At 37.6% G+C, this 12855-nt stretch overlaps 1 long non-coding RNA gene across 1 annotated transcript in view; it reads left to right on the plus strand.

Moving 5' to 3' along the window:
• The first annotated feature begins 420 nt into the window (after positions 1-420).
• The window catches only part of LOC134675476 (uncharacterized), a 120149-nt gene continuing 107714 nt past the window's right edge, over positions 421-12855 (plus strand). Inside the window, exon 1 of the long non-coding RNA XR_010099744.1 lies at positions 421-627. This is a non-coding gene — a long non-coding RNA (uncharacterized LOC134675476). The remainder of the gene's footprint in view (positions 628-12855) is intronic.

Raw genomic sequence — 12855 nt, forward strand, 5'->3', positions numbered from 1 at the left:
CTGTCAGGTTTGGCGCTAAATGTGTGATGTAATGGAAGATGCGGGATGTTTAACAGGTTCTAAGAGTATTTATTTACTATTTAGTATTTTTAGGGTTCCGTAGCCAAATGACAAAAAACGGAACCCTTATGGATTCGTCATGTCTGTCAGTCTGTCTGTCCGTCCGTATGTCACAGCCACTTTTTTCATCATCATCATCATCATATCAGCCCTTTATCGCCCACTGCTGAGCATAGGCCTCTCTTCTAGTACGCCACTTGTCCCGGTCCTGAGCTAATCTCATCCAGCAGTGACCCGCAATAATTCGAGTGGCAGCCGGATCTCTTCCAGAGATTCTTAGCACCCTCTGCCCCACCGTTACCAGGACTGCTGCCGGAGCCTGGGATAGTGGGGCCGCTGGGGACTGAGGGCCGGGTCCCTTTTTTCCGAAACTATAAGAACTATACTGTTGAAACTTGGTGAGTAGATGTATTCTGTGAACCGCATTAAGATTTTGACACAAAAATAGAAGAAAAAAAACGATAAATTTTTGGGGTTCCCCATACTTAGAACTGAAACTCAATTTTTTTTTCATCAAACCCATACGTGTGGGTTATCTATGTATAGGTCTTCAAAAATGATATTGAGGTTTCTAATATCCTTTTTTCTAAATTGAATAGTTTGCGCGAGAGACACTTCCAAAGTGGTATAATGTGTGCCCCCCCCCCTGTAACTTCTAAATTAAGAGAATGATAAAACTAAAAAAAATATATGATGTACATTACCATGCAAACTTCCAGCGAAAATAGGTTTGAACGAGATCTAGTAAGTATTTTTTTTTAATACGTCATAAATCGTAAACCGCAATTTTATTAGGTTACTTGCTGCTACGGAACCCTTCATGGGCGAGTCCGACTCGCACTTGGCCGCTTTTTTGTTATGTTGGTGTGATACTATACTGAATGTCGTCGTCAATCAAAGGCTAACTATTATTTATAAATGGAAGAAAAACTACAGTTAAAACAAAAAAATGGTAACTATTGATACTTATAGTTGGTCAAACCAAATTTGTCAGTAAATAAGAACAAAAAACTATACTCGTCCTTTTCTTTTGGGTGCTAGTACTAGTGTAAGACAAAGATAGTATGATTCTCGCTGTTTATGATTGAAATGAGACAGTCCTTTGAAAAACTATACGAGTAATAATAACGTACTTACTTGTTTTATATTGTATTTGTGGACCATGTTTCTGTGGTACTGGACCATAGTTGTAATACTGGATAATTGGGTGGTTTTACGATAGGTACCTTGTTGGTATATGTATAATGTTATCTTTACGACTAATATTATCTTTACTATCGTTCTTATTTAATTTCAGAATGGCATAGTGTGGAGTGGTAGGTATTATAAAAGGAATACTTATTATCGTAGTCATTCGACAGTTTTGGTGACACTTTCACAATCTGTCACAGCGAAGTGTGTAGGCCCACTCTTTAACCTTTTAACCGCCAGCAATTTTTGATCGAGCGTGCTCGTGTCGCCACCGACAGTAATTGTACCACGCAGAGTAAGGTTGGCATAGTTACGGGAGTTATAAATGTGCTGTAAAAACCAAATCAGATCTTTGTCATATTTATCAGACTGTGGCGAAATGAGCTGGATATATAATGTCTTATATATCAGACTCTGGCGGTTAAAGGGTTAATTTTATATTAAAGTCTATCCAACAACTTTGTCAGTAGAAAAAGGCGCGAAATTCTCTAGTCTTAGGTACTAAAGTGACAACCTTAACAGAAGGTTGGCAACCCTACAATGTGCTCCCGCGCAAGAGGTGTCGGGAATGCGGTCCGGTGTTGCCAATTAGTGGCGGAACGAATGCGACCGGTCGCGCTGGGGTGACCATGCCCTTCTAGATTAGATGGGACAAGTCCTTACGATTGAGAATAAGAGAGTCATAGAAAGAACGGAAAGAAAGAAGAGTGACAACGCTCTATACTGCAAAACCTAATTCAAGACCAAAAAAAGTAAGACAATGTTGCCACTGCAATAATTTGTTTGTAAAATAGTAAATTCCTTTTGATAAATAATCATGTTAAGATAATTTATTCATTAGCAATTTTACTCCTACTATTTAAAAAAGTACTTTTATTTACTTATTTGTACATAAATACAAGACGCGGTAGTAAAAAATTGGCAACATTTCTTACATTTTTTTGGTTTTGAATTACGTTTTGCAGTTTAGTTGTAATAAAGTTTTTTTTTTAAATGTTATGTTGTATTTTATATTCAATAAATACATATAGGTATCTATTTACCTATCTCTCTAGAGTTAGTCCAAGACAATTTTGTAACGATTTTGATAGCACACTCAGTGCAAGTGTTATTTATGCGTCATAATTTGATAGAAATTTGACTTTTAAAATAACACTTGCTCCGCGTGTGCTATCAAAATTGTTGCAGACTTTTCTTGGTCTAACTCTATCTTATCCCCCTCATCGTTTCCAATCATGCGACCGGTGGAATACCAAAAACCTTTTTTTTAATAATTATGAGTCTCAGCCAAATAAAAGAAAAAAATTCTGTCGTTTCGTACGAGGGAGTTAAAAGGCTGGCCCAGCAAAAAGAAGAGTGGCGATTACTCCACAGACAAGAGCATAGCTCTTAAATGCAGATGATGATGATAATAGCTGGCCAGACTTGGTCTTGATAGATACATTCTTGGTAAAGAATTGGGGGTACGTTTAAAACTGGTTTATCTTTTGTAGAGTTGTCCTAATAAGATAAAATCTGTATGGAGTCTACTCAAAAAATGGAATCGTAATACAAAACTATTTTAACATAAATCACTACTTTTAATGCCATTTTCAGTTTGAATTGATGATAAGCCCCCTCCAGACTATGCGCGTGAATCGCGCGCATAGTCTGGAGGGGGCTATAGACCAAGATCATCATCATCATCATCATCTTGGCCATAAGACGTCCACTGCTGAACATAGGCCTCCCCCCAGATCTTTTCGTTAGTCCTCATAGTGCGTATGTTGTGTGTTACCAGGGCCAGTCGTCGTCGGGGCGAGTAGCCGGATCTTCGGATCTTTGCCGGAGATTCTTAGTACCCCTAGACCAAGATATGCTCAACATTTCCACTGTAAGTACATATGTGTGGACCAGTGGCGGCGCGTCAAACATATCCATAGGCAAGCCGGGGCTAATTTGACATACATATTTCCTTTACAACTCTGCTCAAACGTCCAAAAATAGGCAAGCCGGTGGGAATCGGCTTTTATGGATGCGCCGCCACTGGTGTGGACATCTCATACTTTAACATGGTAACCCTACACCAGCTTATTATTATCGATGGGTATTATGATTTTCTGCAGCCTTCGTAATGCTTATTAATAATGTGGGATTTGGCTCTGGGCTGTACACACATCGCGGTCCAACAACTCTCCACCTTTACCCTCGAAACGTCGTATCTCACTATGAAATTTGTAAAGACATACGACCTTTTATACTCAAGCTACCGGCATATTGCGGAGTTATTTTAGCAGGGGCGTATCTTAGCAAGGTTTTGTCGAAATGCAACCTTGTTACTTACAGTTAGAGTTCGAATTCCAATAGGATTAGTTTTACGGGAATTTGCGAAAGTTATCTCTTGATTTAATCCGTGTGAAGGACGAACTTGCAGATATTATGTGCGAATTGATAATTTACTAAATAGCAGAAATTGTATAGATGTTATTAGTGACTTAGGATGTTTTGGAATTATGTTTATGTCTCTGTTTATTTACATGGGGTATTAAAGGCTTTAAGTTGGTGATAGGCTTAATGCTTGCTTCTGTAGTAAATAAATAGTAGACATAACCTATAGACATACCTTTTCCAATAAAATGGTAGTATTGGTAAGGACTCCAGTTTTTGAGTCCTCTGCCAGCTGCCTTGCCTTAAGACTCGACTGTGTTTTTATTCAAGGGGCCGATTTTAGAAATTTCGATCGCTCGATTTTGTCACTCGAAAATCGGTAGAAAACGGCGAAATGCTATTTTTTGAAATACGAGCGATAGAAAATTGGGTATCGTCTTGGGTCGTACCATTCGTTTTTCATCAAGTTCTTAAATTAGTCCTATTCTGCTTTCGTCACTCATTCTACATTCGTCACAATCGTCGGTGGCTTTCAATGTAGAATGAGTGACGAAAGCGGAGTAGGACTAATTTAAGAACTTGACGAAAAACGAATGGGACGACCCAAGACGATACCGAAAATTGGAATCGAGTGGTAATAGACCACTCGTTTTCAATTCTATTAGTAGAATTTAAGTGCCTAGTAGTGGAGATATTATTGAACGAATTACACGAAATCGAGCGGTCGAAATTCAAAAATCGACGCCCAGACTCATATAATTAATTTAAAGCTCGAGTTATTTTCAATTTGTTAGAGACCCGAGTATTTTGTAGAGACAAGTCTTTTTCATAGAACGTTCATTTCTTTTATTTACAAATATACTAAAATTTTGTTTTATGTTAAAATTATAGGTTAAGTATGATACCATGCATACATACACCTTTATTATTTATTAACAGAATGGACAGTACAGTGCGAAAAATGTACGGTTTATTTCTTTTAAGATCAAAAAGGGCTCGAAATTCCAAGTAGTTTCTTTTTCAAATTTAAAAATAAAATTATTCACACATTTCGTAAAATGGCCCCCTTCTATGACTTAAATAAATTGATTGAATAGTCTTCATTGTACCTCATTAAAATATTCCGTTACAGAAAAAATAATAATCAATCAATCAAAGCATTTATTTTCAGGCTACTAAGGCCCATAGATACATACTTTACCAACTAACATATACAATAATAAAAATCTTAAACACTAAAAAATCATTTTCGTGACGCAGTTTTGTGTTAATACAAAGTAACACAGATTCCTTAATATGACTTGTTTATAACACATTAAATAATCGTATTACATTTAGCTTAAGGCATAATCCGATGACAACATTATATTTAGACCCATAATAAAATTAAAATAATGATTACGATTCCGTTTTATTCTAAATAACCGTTTAAACAAATGTAGGGTGACCATACCGCTCGTATATTATGGGATGATCCTTACTGGTTTGTCCGGTTACCAAGCAAGAGGGAGTCGAGCGCTCTAGCTACCTTACTCCTTTTTTTTCATTTTTTTGAAGTGAAAACTTCTTTAGCGGCGCTGTGCAGTTTTTGTGATCGGGAATAGTACATTGTGCAACATGGGGCGTAAGTTGAATATTGCAAACGATAGTAAGTTAAATCGCGACGGCTTGTCGGAGCGATTTATATACTCGAGTTTGTAATGAGCGAATCTTCTATTTAGATAGAAGGTTTTCTCTATCAACGATTTCGGATCCTGTAGAAGCATATAATATATGATATTCTGAATCATAATTAGGATCTAGGAAGGAAAAAGCCAAATTTCGACCTTCAACTTCTTAAACAACACCACTACGTACTATGTTACGAAGAGTAGGCTGATTATAGAGCTGTTATATTTAACTATTTTATAAAATTATCCATTGAATGGTTTGCTAGCAACTAAATTTTCCCCGAATAAATACCGCGTATCATAGAATTGAATAAAAGTAACCATTTTAATAAGGTGGTAAAAAAGAGATGAAATTATCTGTAGTACTTCAAATTAAATTTCTCTTAAACAATATTAACTTTAATAAACGTAAAGTATCAGAATTTCACATTTTTTGTTGGATTTTACAAAAAAAAATAAGTAAAATACGATAACCCCTAATTCCGGAACCAGTTCCGGAATTCCGGAATTCGAATCCAATATCGAAAATCAGTTCCGGAATTGGAGACCATCCGATATTGCAAGCCCTAGTGGGAATACATTTTCGCACTGGGATTCGCCGCTCCTTTCCTCTCTCCTGGCAAGAGCCTTTGGCCTTTGGCCCTACCCACTAAAGGCCCACTTGCACCATTCCACTAACCCGGGGTTAAGCGGTTAAACTATTAACTTAATGTCAAACTGTATGGCTAACCATGGGAACTCCTGGTTTAACCGGTTAACCCTGGGTTAGTGGAAGGGTATAAGTGGGCCTAAACCCACTCCGGCGTTTCTCCCTCTTTACAGTTCGTGAGGGCGCACTGGGATCGATGACATTCCACAACAGAGCCAGCTTACGGCCTGGCCACGATTGCGCGACTGGCTTCGGCTAAAGCGAAAACTATAGGTGGGAACGAAAGGTCCGATCGCTGTGTCTGGTTCCAACCTGTGGTTGTCGCCTTAGCTGAAGCCAGTCGCGCAATGTCGTAGCCAGGCCGTTACACTGCGGTGTAAGGGAAGGGCGCCTGAAATCGTTTCCAGGAACGACCTCAGGAGTTTCAAACTGGGAAGCTAGCCAAGATGACAATTATTGATAAAAACGCCAAACAAAACCCCAATTGTCTCACTGCAAGCGCAATGGGAACGTTTGCAGGACTAATACGCCACATAATCATTAATGCTAAACGTCATCGAGGCATATTATGCAGATAGGTACCGAGCCGACTGTACTGCATTTGTGGAAATATTTAATATTTGATGTTAATAATTGGACAGTTATTTTTCTTGCATTTTTTTGTGATATAGGGGGGCAAACGAGCAGACGAATCTGGTGATGATAAGCTATCACCGTCGCCCATGGATATCCACAACACTAAAGGGCTTTAAAGGTTTGGAGCTCTGGGACGTTAACACCATCAGGAACATACTACCTACTTACAAAAAAATATGGTTGCCTGTAAAGTCGGTTTACGGACGATAATTTTGGCCGTAACGTTACCTCGGAGATCCGTCCACAACGTTACCTCGGAGATCTGTCCACAACGTTACCATGGAGATATGTCCTGTGACACTTTTTCGTGGATGCTATTGGTGTTCATCGATTTATAAGACGTTATCACGTCAAAAAGGTCAATTTTTTTTTTTTTATTGAGAAAACCAAACAGTCATATAAACATATCAAAAATACAATACAAGATGTACTGCAACAAAAGATACAATAAAAAACCGGGCAAGTGCGAGTCGGACTCGCGCACGAAGGGTTCCGTACCATATGCAAAAAAAAAACAAAAAAAGCAACAAAAAAAAACGGTCACCCATCCAAGTACTGACCACTCCCGACGTTGCTTAACTTTGGTCAAAAATCACGTTTGTTGTATGGGAGCCCCATTTAAATCTTTATTTTATTCTGTTTTTAGTATTTGTTGTTATAGCGGCAACAGAAATACATCATCTGTGAAAATTTCAACAGTCTAGCTATCACGGTTCGTGAGATACAGCCTGGTGACAGACGGACGGACGGACGGACGGACGGACAGCGAAGTCTTAGTAATAGGGTCCCGTTTTACCCTTTGGGTACGGAACCCTAAAAAGACCTGGAGGTTCATAAATTATAAATTATGTTAACTGTGTAAGTACAATTATAACTACTGCATATTAATACCAGATAGAAAAAACTTTATGCAATAAAATATTGGATTTGAAAACATTTTAAAACTTTTATGTAGACAACTTTTCGAACTTGATTATTAGGGCCCGATTCGGATTATGAAATAGACATCTATTAGACATCTTTTAGACATCACCAAGATACGATAACGATATGTTTAAGATCTAACCTGTCAAATTTGACATTTGCGCGATTCTGGAGATACTCTTGAACGATTCCTACAGGATATGACTTAGAGATCTAATTCGCATCTAATAGATATCTTACTCTATCTAACGTAAAAGTGACAGTTGCCCGAATTGCGCTGCAAAAGAGAACTAGTTGATATCTAAACTATAACGTATCTAGAATGGATCTAGAACGTGTCGTCTCTTGTGAATATCTTGAAGTTCGAATACGGCAGTTAGAAACTTCGTCCGCTCTAGAGCTATTTTTAACACAAGCATTCATACAACATATGCAACATATTTACATTTCCACGTATCGTAAAGTGTCTATAATTGCAAAATGGCTCACATTAGTGCGTTTAGCATGTATGTACCATCGACTTTGTACCTGATCAATTATAAACCCTATTTCAAAGAGATAAAGTCTACTTGTGGCCAGTGCAGACTTTCACTGAGTGTTGCTTAGTAGACACAGTTCAATAACCAAACATCAACCTTATTACCAAGGCGTAAGGTCTAACAATGTTCAGTTGAGATCATGTTAGTACTCGAATAAGTTAAACGTCACACCGAACACGTTATGCAGCTTAAACGCCATTAAGGGAAGAAAAAGAAGCGAAAATAACTGGCCGGACGCGTCCGTGCGTGGGGAAAAGAAAAAACTTCAAAATGGGGTAAGCGCGAACTGTGGGGCGAGTGTGGGTTCAGTGGATTCGCGACGGATCCCTTTTTGTTTGACATAATTATTGAAAGTCATATTGTAATGTTTGTCAGATTATCATTAGTCATAATTCTGAAACCGTTAGCTTTTCAGGATTTTCATAAGGTTCTTTTCATTAGTTTAGGTTAGGTTTGTTTTATGGCAATCCTGAAAAGTTACGCGTTTCTGAGAAAAACCAAATTATGACTAACGAAATTGCGGACTTAAAACTTTATGGGAAAAAATAGAGGTATCGTCTTGGGTCGTCCCATTCGTTTTTCGTCAAGTTCTTATATTAGTCCTATTCTGCTTTCGTCACTGATTCTACATTGAAAGCCACCGACGATTGTGATGAATGTAGAATGGGTGACGAAAGCAGAACTAGACGAAAAACGAATGGGACGACCCAAGACGATACCAAAATAGAGACCCGATTCGCAATCATTCAGGCCAATTCAAAGGCGCCATTCATTTATTACGTAAGACAATTTAGGGGAGAAGGGGTTGACATATCATATTTTTTCTTGCCAGGGGGAAAGAGGGGGATTTCATAGTTCTTACGTAAGATCACAAACATGCGATTTTTTTAAATTTCTATGAATTTATGACGTTTAAAATAATACTTCCACACTCTACAGTGTGGGAAAACAAGTCGGGCCCTGGAGGGAGACTACTTTAAATCCTATTAAGTTGGCTCATTTTACTTTACTTGACGAGACGAGATTCCTTTATTTTTAAAAAGAAACAAAACTGCATTTTTAAAACAGAACTTGAAAACATGTCACAATAAGATTGTAAAGACCTTTTCCTAACTGCGGATCCCTAAAAAAGGAAAAAGGTGCGAGCGAGAGGTGTGATTTGTGTGCTTCTTCGCGCCCACCGATAAGAGGTAGTAAATCGATAACAATTCGATTGCAGAACAAAAATATGTTGTTTTCAACGAGTAGTAATTAAATTATCTGAGGGGCTACCGCGAAAACCGAAATTCGCAAATTGCAGGGATCTTTCTCTTTTACTCCAATGAAGGCGTAATAAGAGTGACAGAGAAAGATGCCCGCAATTTGCGAACTTCGATTTTCGCGGTTATAGCCCTGTTACAAGATTGGATGCCATTCATATGGCCACCGGAGGCATTCTGACGTTATTGTCAAAAAGGGCGTATGCGCCATATAAAGACAACGCTTTTACGCCTTTTCAAAATTTAATTATAAAGCTTTGTAAGATGTTTGATACGTTTAAAGGCGATTTTTATCTACAATTGCAATTGCTATTTGAGCTTTAATTTTTACAATATCAAGATCATTTTATTCAGAGCCCACTGTATCCCACTGCTGGGCAAAGGCCTCCCCCCTCTTCTTTTACTCATCTCTGTTTAGTGCTGTATCTGGCCAGTGTCCCAAGAAGGAGTCCAAGTTATTATATCTAAATCTTTTACAATACACATAATATATGTCCACAACGAGCTACGCCAAGCCGTAGCTCGTCAGACTGAAAGAATTCTTTATCATTTTGTGCTATAAAATACACTTTCATTACTCTTTCCAAAAGGTCATTACTACCTTCAAAAACCACGGCACTTAAGCTCTTTCGTAGTTGTATAACCCTCCGGACGGTGGGCGGGTCCTTCGTTTAGCAAATTATAATTAAAGTGATTTACTAAAGACATAAATAACACGTCGAATTTTAAATATGGCCGCGCGGGCGATGATCTCGCCGGCGCTAATTTTTGTATTGTGGGTCTGTTCCGTTTTTAAAACCGTTTCACCGTAGAAAAATGAGACAAACGGCATTTTTTGTCAATAGATTTAGATTTAGACTTATTTATTTCATAATATTAAATTACAATATAAATTATTTTACACTAATCTATATGAATTTAATTCATAATTAAAATTGTTATTTTCCTAAATTCATTGAATTTATATTATGATCGTCAAGTAGGAAAATAACTTGAAAATTGATTACAAATGTCAAGCAATACACAATTTAAAAACCATTATAAGCAACCAATTAACTAACTAAATTATTAACAATGTCAAATAATATAAAAATTAAAAACAATGTCAATATGGCTAAGATAAGCACGGATATCTCATAAGGATCGTCAAATTAAAATAAAATAAATGAAATAAGAGCTGTTTCCCACTGACGTCCAGTTTTGGCGGGTACGGTTTTTTGCAGGATACAGAAAACTGCTGTAGTATGCATGCAGGATCCTCGTGTGAAAGTTACTATATTAGCACCTATACCTACTACTAAAAAGGGATCCTACAAAAAACCGACACGCAAAAAACTGGACGTCAGTGGGAAAGCGGTCTAAGGTCGACCCGGGTAAATTCCACTATCGAATCATTGCGTCTATTTGAGATCTGCTTTAAACAACTTGAATTCAATAAAACGTAAAATAGAGGGCGATTCGACTAATCATCATATTCGATAAATAACGAAACAGGCCAATTCGAACGTACACTGACATCAGAATTATATCTGAATGATGGGGTCTCTATTGTTTCCCAAATAGTTTTAAGTCATAATGTATTGATAGTCCGAATTTTCGTTAGTCATCATTGTTTTTTTTCAGAAACGCGTTACTTTTCAGGATTGCCATAAAATAAACCTAACCTAACCTATCTATAGAATACTTAACCTTACGAAAATCCTGAAAAGTTAACGGTTTCAGTTTTATGACTAACGATAATATGACAAACAATATGACTTAAAACTTTATGGGAAACAAAGGGAACCCGAATGATGCTACTTAGTTGTCCGCGCTAATACACAACTACCTACCTACGAGGGAAATGACACCAGTTACATTACACCTGAATGACATCAGTTAGATACCATTATTGTACGGTGAGTTTCATCAGTAGTTACTCTCATAGAGTAGTTAGGGGAGAGCGGGGTTAAACGTGCCGGAGGTAAGTTGATCCGATGGGAATAGGAACGCAAGTAAACCATGGAGCGATTCGTATGATGTTTGTCGCGAAAAGTCAGACCACTATGCGGTTGCAGGAGCCGTTTTCGTTGCTTCCATTATAGTAGAATAGTAGTTATGGAAAATAAATCAAAAACGAGGGCACAACGAACCCCACGTATAATCACATTTTTGCTTTGGATTTTTTTTTACTATCTGTTGATAGTACACAACAAATTATCATATATTTAGACGAACTGCAAAATACTCTTTTAGCGTGTGTGAACTGAGATTTAAATATTTGACAGATAAGTTATAAATTTTAGCAACGGAACAACCCGCCCCATAGCGGGGTTAGTTTTTCCGTTCCGACCTATCTCATAAAAAAAATTCTGGTAAACAAACTGTTTAACGATGCACAAAATAATATCGCTACTCAGAAACGCAAATAATCATTATTTAATATAGCGCAACCCACATACCTTATTCACACTATTTTCATAGATCAAATTTGTATTTTATGAAAATCGGCACGTTTAACCCCGCTCTCCCCTACGTCTGAATGTCAGTGAATTTTATGATGTCAGTTTACATTTGAATTGGTCTGATAGACGCAATCGATATATTTTCGATATATTTTATGGGATGCCGATCTCGACGCATAATAATTGATTGAACAGCTGTAGCAAAGAGTATTTTCGAAAGTATTTTGCTTAGGCTGTGTAGAACAGGGTTGGTTAGGTTAGGTTTGTTTTATAATTTTTCAGAAAAGTTATTAGTTTCAGTTCAGTTTCAAAAAAATGTGTATATATATATATATATATATATGGATAAATTATTTTATTATTTTTGTATCATTTTGACCCATGTTCATTCCCTGATATCTATGTGTTAAAATTATTAAATATGCAACGGTGTCGTCACGTCATCTAGCCGAGCATAGGCCAAAGGAGTGTGCGCTATCTATCCGAGGCACGTTTTTTTCTTAGACTTTATTCATCTTATACGAAGTTATATATGTCTTTGATATTACCAATCAGAGCAAAGTCCGAGGACAGGACGCAGCTGCCAAGTAGAGTGGAGGAATAATAGGGTACATGCAAAGGACATATTTACACCCTCCTTATCTAGCAACTTAGTTGCAGTTCATTGAAAATAAGGGTTGGTTCAATAGGTATTTAGAATGACCCACGCTAGACTAACATACATACATTTATATGTACACGTGATGTACACGTTTACATGTATACGTGATTATTCACGCCGCATTTCCCGGAGGGGTATGCAGAGACCACGGATTTCCACTTGCTACGATCAGCTGACATACCTCTTTCGCTTCCTTCACTTTCATAACATTCCTCATACACGCTCGCCGGTTTAGGGTGCTCTTGACCAGGCCTTTCTTCAAGATTTCCCCGATCTGATCAGAGAAAGTCCGCCGAGGTCTACCCCTTCCAACTCCAACTTCCACTTCTCCCTTATACACTCTCTTTGTTAGCCTTCTTTCACTCATTCTTTCAACGTGTCCAAACCATCTTAAACCTTTCTCAATTTTTGTCACTACATCTACATTCAGTCCACACTTTTCCCTTAGACTAACT

Source organism: Cydia fagiglandana, chromosome 22, assembly GCF_963556715.1.
Source record: "Cydia fagiglandana chromosome 22, ilCydFagi1.1, whole genome shotgun sequence".
Taxonomy (NCBI): Eukaryota; Metazoa; Arthropoda; class Insecta; order Lepidoptera; family Tortricidae; genus Cydia; species Cydia fagiglandana.